This window comes from Capsicum annuum, unplaced genomic scaffold (assembly GCF_002878395.1).
Source record: "Capsicum annuum cultivar UCD-10X-F1 unplaced genomic scaffold, UCD10Xv1.1 ctg3198, whole genome shotgun sequence".
In the NCBI taxonomy this organism is placed as follows: Eukaryota; Viridiplantae; Streptophyta; class Magnoliopsida; order Solanales; family Solanaceae; genus Capsicum; species Capsicum annuum.
The window spans coordinates 357,940-364,856 of NW_025838654.1; positions in this window are offsets into that span (position 1 = coordinate 357,940).

The window sequence follows — 6,917 nt, forward strand, 5'->3', positions numbered from 1 at the left end:
CTTACATTTGTTACTTTTCTTCTTATTTATAGGTCCCAACCTTTCAAACACAGAAGTTCTTTTAGTTGATTCTCCAAGTTGGTCATAGACAGAAGGCCTTTTATTAGATGCAGTAGCCTCTTCTTCTACAATGATGTAGTTACTAACTGCCCTTCTTATGAAGATACGAATTAGAGGTGGTTGTGTGTATCATAGGCCTTTACGTGCTTGCCTGATTGTACCTTCCGACAGAAGTTTGCCCAACCTTAATGTCTCATTAGGATTATATCTAGCCTTTATAAATAACTTGTATGCATTTGGGTCGAAGCCCTCCTTCATACGTTTCATAGGGAGTGTCATATCTCGTGGTGGATTTTGAGCCACAGACTCTCCAAGTAGTCTTAAGGATGGACTTATTGCATCAATCCTCTTGATTGGTAAAGTTAGCCCTTTTAGCATATTATCTTGGGCATCAGATGGGTGACCTTCCTCTTTCTTTACCTTTGGTGCATATAGAAGAACAAGAGTTGCCTTCTTTTTATAGGTGCGACACTTTTTTTATTCAAAGTGAAGAAAGGCTTCTTGGTGGCGACTTTTTCGACAGTCACCACGACCTTCTTAGATGCAAGATCATCACACTTGGTCTTGGTGACATGTTCAACCCTTTTCTCATTCACAACATAATTCTTTAAGTAGAATTTTGCATCGGCAAAAGTGTGACTCAGCTTCAGGAATGCTTGTCATCGGCAACTATCTTTATTTCCACTTCGCCTTTGAGATACTTCAAGCATTGATAGTAAGAGGATGAGATAATCTTGCTCTTGTGTAGCCAAGGCCTACTAAGTAATATATTGTATGAAGTTTTCGCATCAATCACATGTATCAATGCATTTGATTGAAAACCATCCATACGAATTCCCAACTTAACAGCTCTCATGGCCCTCTAGCCCCTTGGTTGAAGCCTTGGATCATTATACGAATTTCGGCCAATTCGTTGGTAGCGATGCCAAGTTCCTTCATTGTACGGATAGGCAAGATGTTAAGTCTGGATCCCTCATCAATCAAGATTCTATTTATCCTTTTTTCTAGCACTTGACCTACCATGTACAAGGGACGATTGTGTAGGGATTCTCCAAGAAGAAGATCATTATTTGTAAATATGATTTTTGTATCACATACATGTGCCTCTTCGCCAAGAGTTTCAGCAAGCTTTTCGGAAGATGAAGGAACTTCCATGGGTAGATTCTCACCCTTTGCCCCCTCTTTAGCAGTATTAAAGCAAGACGCCTCAAGGCTGACTCGAGCAGTCTTTGCGTGAAACCAACTTGGTAAGAATTCCCCCAATGCTACTGGACACCGTGGTTTTTGAAGGTGAAGCTCTATTACGGTTGTCCTTTTTGGAAGTTCAACCAGCTTCTGTTTCCTTGGTTTCTTCACCATTCTCCTTATGGTTGGCTGCTCGGATGACTCCTTCGCAGACTCGTCCTCCTGCGTCTCCGCCTGGTCACCAGAGTCCAACCTTCATCATCACCTTCGTCAACTAAAGACCTGTCAGGCTCTAATATTTTCTCATTATGCTCTTCGACACATATTTGAACTGGATTGAGAGAGCCAAATATGATAGAGATTTCATGAGAATTGGTCGTCTTATCATCGAAGAAGATCTTCTTCTCATTGCTAGTTGCATGACTTTGTCTTTAAAGACAAAGCACTTTTTTAGAGAGTTACTTACGAGCCTATGATATTTGCAATAATCAAGGTCATTGGTCTTTCTAGCTTCGTTGGGATGCTTCATCTCTAGGATTTCACTGAGCTTATACTCAAGAAGTTCATCGAAAATCTCAGCAACATCAGAATTAAGGAAGGGATATTCCTTTTCTTGCATCTTCTTTAAAGTTTTTTTATTCAGACGTGCTTCAAAAGTCATCTCACACTTTGCTTCTTGCTTAACTTTGTGGTGACCTTCACAGGAGACTCATTTTTGGGATAAACTTGCCCCATCTTTTGGGTTCTTTCTTATCGTTTTCCCTTCGAGGGTTATAGATAGGCGCTGATCCCTTTCTAGCAGAAGACATGATCAACTCCATATTGTGAGCATGGGTAGCTAGCTCTTCAAAGGATTTAGTCTTAATACCTTGCAAGATGTAGAGAAGCTCCCAGTGCATTCCTTGGACGCACATCTCTATTGCAGAAGCTTCGCTGAACCTATCTTTGCAGTTTAGGATAACATTTCTCCATTGATTAATGAAGTCAATGACTAGTTCATCCTTTCTTTGCCGAGTATTTGTGAACTCTACCATGCTTATTATACACCTTGTGCTATAAAAGCGATTTAGGAACTCGTGCTCCAATTGCTCCCAGCTATTGATGGAATTAAGCTCAAGGTCCGTATACCAATCAAAGGAGTTTCTCTTTAAGAAACGAACAAACTGGATGTGTTTGTTGTCCTAGCAAGCCTTTCTTGCTCCTTGTGACAACTCCTAAGCTTCCGAAAGTAACACCAAGGATGTTTTTTACTTCAGCAGAGAACTTTGAATCAGCAGCCTTGGAAGTAGTTGATTGAGAGTTACCTTTTTGGAAGTCATTTCAGTGTTGTTGAACTTTGTAGTTAGAAAAGTTGAGATGAAAGGTAAAGATTGTCCCACTAGGCGTGCCAGAATTTGTTGGACAATAAAATTCTCGAGATCGAAAAATAAATAATCGAGATAAGAAAAATATTGCAAAAATTATTTTATTGATTTCAATATGTGAATGTTACAATCTCTATGAATCCTCTGATTCACCTTTTCAAATATAAATTCAAGGGGTTAAAGCTTGATCTTGAATTTGAACTTGATTTGTTAATTTGAGGGACTTGATCTTGACTTATGCTTGAATCAAGGGCTTTTGAGCTTGTTCTTGAATATTGCGGTCTTGATCTTGAATCTTGATGAACTTGATTTGATGCTTGAGCTTTGTAGAGAAATTGCGGCGTTGATCCACAATCTTTCTTTTGCTTCTTGTTAGATTTCTAGGTCTTCTTTTCTGAATTATGAGACTCATATTTATAGTTGTGGAAAGAGAAAGAGTCATGATGAAGATGCACTTACTTTGACCAATCAAATTTGAGTGACATGGCGCCTTTTATGGGATTTGATTTCATGGGTCTGCTGCATCATTTTGACATATGGCATGGTCCTATTGGATCTTTCCCTTGACTTGGCATGCCACGTTATTTGACACATGGCGCTTATTTGGGCCTCTAGAATATGACAATATCTTGGGCTTAACAAAGTGGGTTCATTATTTGTAGCCCAAAGTAATGGTCTAGCCCAATAAATATTGGATTTTATTTAAATTCATATATTTGAATTTAAATAATTAATTCAATTATATTAATCCGTAGTATTTATTTAGGACTAATATATTTTGAATTTAATTTAATTCTAATTTCATACGAATTTAAATTTAATAAAATTTCGTTGTCCACAGTAGTGTACTCCTTTTCTCTTAAGCAAGGTTTTGTTCCAGTTGGGTTTTCCTATTAAGGTTCTTGATGAGGCAACACTCAAGACACATTATAAGATTTGTATTCTTTTTCCTTCACTGAGCTTTTCTCCACTGAATTTTTCTTGTAAAATTTTAATAGTCGTTTGGCCATGAAAAGTTTTTACCTTTTTCTGAAAAATTATTTCACTTTAGGAAAAAAGTGATCACTGTATGTGTTTGGCCATGAGAATTCCAAATATGATTTGAAATTGTATTTCGAAAAGTGGAAATAAGTTTTACTTGTTTTCATTTTTTTTCACTCATACTTCTCTCACAAAATTTCAAAAATAACTTTAATTTATATTTATGGTCAAACACAACTTCAACTCCAACTCCAAAAAATTATGATTTTCATGGTCAAACGGAGCCTTAATGAGTCACATTATCTATAAACATCAAATGGAGAGTGTTATAAATTTATTTAATTATGAATATTCCATTCAATAAACATTTTAGCATACATATATTTAATTAATGCATCTCTTAAGATTTGTAACTAAGAGATTGTAAATCTTCTAAAAAAGGTATTCTTCACCTTTATGAAATATATATATATATATATATATATAACAAAAAAATAACAAATAAGAAAGCATTCTCCCTTTTATTTTATACTCTCTTCATTTTAATTTATTTGATCTATTTTGACTTGACACGAAATTTAAGAAATTGAAGAAGACTTTAAAGTATTAAGGTCTTAATTTAAATATATAACAAATGTATCAAAGTGCCCTTTAATCTTGTGGTCTTAAACATGTCATGTGAAACATTGAAATCTCTTAATTGTTAAATAAGGAAATGATCATTTTTTTCAAAACAGACTAAAAATATATCAAATAAATTAAAGGAGAAAATATTATTGTACATTGCTCATATTTTATTACATTTTAATATTTTCTTGGAGTAGAGGTGTGCTAAATAAGGAAAAGATCAATCTTTTCAAAACAGGCTTAAAAAAGATAATACACTAGATAAATTAAAACTAAGAAAGTATTATTGTATATTTCTCATATTTATACTACCTCTGTTTTAATTTATATGACTCACTTTTTATTTTTTATTTTAAAAAAAATTATTTACTTTAGTAAAAATTGTAGTGCTTGGTCATAAGAATTTCAAATACAATAATAAACTTGTTTCCACTTTTACTTCTCTCACAAAAAGTCAAAAACAATTTCAATTTATATTCATGGTCAAACACAACTCCAAACCCCAACTTTAACTTCAACTTCAACTGCAATTCCATCTTCAATTTTTTTTATTTATATGGCCACACGCCTACTATATTTAGTAATAATTTACTTTAAAGTATTTATTTTATTCATAATAAAAGAACTCTCGACTTATTTTAGACTAAGCATTTCAAATTTTTTTGGTCATAAATTTCATGTCAAGTTAAACTAATAGCCTGTTTGGGATTGTTTTTTCTCAAAAAAAAAAAAAATCCTTTTTTGAGGAAAAAAAAAACACCCTTTTACAAAAAAAAAAAAGTGTTTGGTAAACTTGCAAAAGTGTTTTTAAAAAGAAGCAAAAGTAGTTTTTCTACTTCTAGAAAGAAAAAGAAAATTTCTGTTTTTCAAAAATAAGCAGAAGCAGAAAATTATTTTTTTTATGACAAAAATACCCTATCAATTATATACACACACATATATGTATGTATAACATATTTTATAAGTTTGATTAAAGTTTGATGATGTTTTGTATTATTTTATAAATTATATTATTTTTATATTAGTTAATTAATTTTCTTTATATTGGTGTAGATAAATATTATTTAGTGGACTCGAGGTTTTCAACAATGATTGATTATTTAGAATCATATAAAGGGGAGCGTTATCATCTTTCTGATTTCAGACGTAATTCTAACTTCAAATATTCAAATGAGACTATCAATTTCTTTCACTTCAGTTTGAGATATACAATTGAACGAATATTTGGAGTTTGAAAAAATAAATTTGCTCTCCTACGCTCGATGTTATCTTTTAAATTCGACACTCTAATTCATCTTCTTGCAACTACTATGACTATACATAATTTCATACAACAATGCTCTACCACTGATAAAAATTTTAAATATTATGTTAACGAAGACATCATCACAGAGATCGAAGAAGGAAACGGGCCCTATAGTATACCCTCAGAAATACAAAACAGATCTTCTACTAGCATGACGATATTGTATGATAAAATTAGGGATGAAATTACTAAAAATTTTTGTGATGTATGAAGGAATACTTATCTTTGTAGTGAATTTTTTCATATGTAATGATTTAATTTATGGAATAATTTTTAAATTTATTTTTGTTTGATGTTTTTAAGTAATAATTAAGTATTTAATTAATATATCATTATTTAATAATTTTTTAATGTATCTATGTATATAAATATTGGTTAAAATTTTTATAGTATGTACTTTTGATTAATGAAAATAAAAATTTAATTAAAAATACTATAATAGATATTTAAAATAAATTTTATCTATAAAAAAATTTAGTAGTAAAACTCTATTCACACGTATCATTTTTAGTTATTTCTCTCTCAAAAATACTTTTTTAAAAAATTATTTAAAGACAATAACTATTTTATAAATATATTTCTCACTTTACTAACAACAATCTTAAGTCATCGCTAACTCAAGTAAATTGGAACAAAGTGATTAACATTTTTATACTTTCTTGAATAGGGGGCGAAATAATGGGAGTGGGAAAACGGTCAAAAAGGAAAAACATCATACGACTACTTCATATCACGTCTCACAGCAGAGGCAAACGCAGAATTTGAAGGCTGGAGGTTCACCAATATTGTTAAAGGCGTGCATAAATCCTAAATAAAGACTCAAAATATATTGAGCGCTCGGCTCTTTTAATGTGTTGTTTAGGTTCTAATTTTTAAGACATACTTTTCCTTGACTTTTCCGAAGATATGAACACTAAAAATTGATATTTCACTTTATCAAAAAAAAAAAAAATCAATTTATGTGTTCATATATTTGTCATTTATACTGATATTGTTAGTCTTGATCTAGACATATGTTTATATTTTTTTTCTCCTTTATGCTTTTTTCGTTAAATCTCACGCTTTATTTGTACTTTGTGTTTAAATATAATAGATCTTGAAGCTTTTTTTCCCTTTTTTGCTTTTGATAATACTGTGGTACACCAATATTATCATAACGTAGATGTTATCAAAACTTTCAATGTCAATTAAGGGATATTTTCATATTCAATTGGTCACCAATAACATGAATAGTACTGAAAAAATAAATATATTGAACAAATATGAGTTCTCCGTTAGTAACTTTACTTTCGTTTAGCATGAAGTTCAACTAATATATTAACTTTTAACTCTTTTGAACCATCAATCATGGTAGCTTATTGGTCAAGGTGGGTTTACCATACCTAATAGTTGTA